Source organism: Penaeus monodon, chromosome 28 (assembly GCF_015228065.2).
Source record: "Penaeus monodon isolate SGIC_2016 chromosome 28, NSTDA_Pmon_1, whole genome shotgun sequence".
NCBI lineage: Eukaryota > Metazoa > Arthropoda > Malacostraca > Decapoda > Penaeidae > Penaeus > Penaeus monodon.
In genome coordinates, this window is record NC_051413.1 from 6,695,059 (window position 1) to 6,695,862 (window position 804).

Below are 804 nucleotides of genomic sequence, written 5' to 3' on the forward strand. Positions count from 1 at the left end.
CGCTTGTTCTACAGTATCCCGCGCCCGTAGACAGAAAAGGCTTGATGCGCTTCATGGGGATGGCTGGCTACTACAGACGATTCTGTAAGAACTTCTCTCAGGTATCTGCCCCTTTAACAAACTTGCTGAGTACTAAACGGGCATTCAGGTGGTCAGATGATTGTCAGCAAGCTTTTGAAAACCTGAAGCACCTCTTATGTACGGCTCCCGTCTTGCAGGCTCCTGACATTAATAAACCGTTTGCAATACAGGTGGACGCTAGTGACAATGGTGTGGGAGCGGTCCTCTTGCAGAGAGACGGAAGTAAAGTGCTCCGCCGAGTGTGTTATTTTTCTTATAAATATAAGACATATCAAAAGTCTTACGCCACCGTCGAAAAGGAGGCTTTGGGAATAGTGTTGGCCATTGAAAAGTTTAGAGTTTATTTAACTAGTTCTATCCATCCTGTTGAAATTTTCACTGATCATAATCCGTTAACGTTTATTGAAAATGTGAAGTTTAGAAACTTGCGAGTGTTAAGATGGGCACTAACATTACAACCATTCAATATAAAAATCTTCCATATTAGTGGCAAACAAAATATCCTTGCGGATGCACTCTCAAGATTGTAGGCGTTCTACACTCAGTGGCCGCTGCCTCGACACTGCGAAGGACAGGACAGAGTAGTACGCTACTGTCACCCGTCTATTTAAACAAGCTGTTTGCCTAGACTAGGTAGTTAAACTTTTCCGCACGAGAAAAGTTTTTTCTTGCGGAGGGTTTAAAGTAAGTAAATTTATTTAAAGGGCTAACGCAAGAGGACAT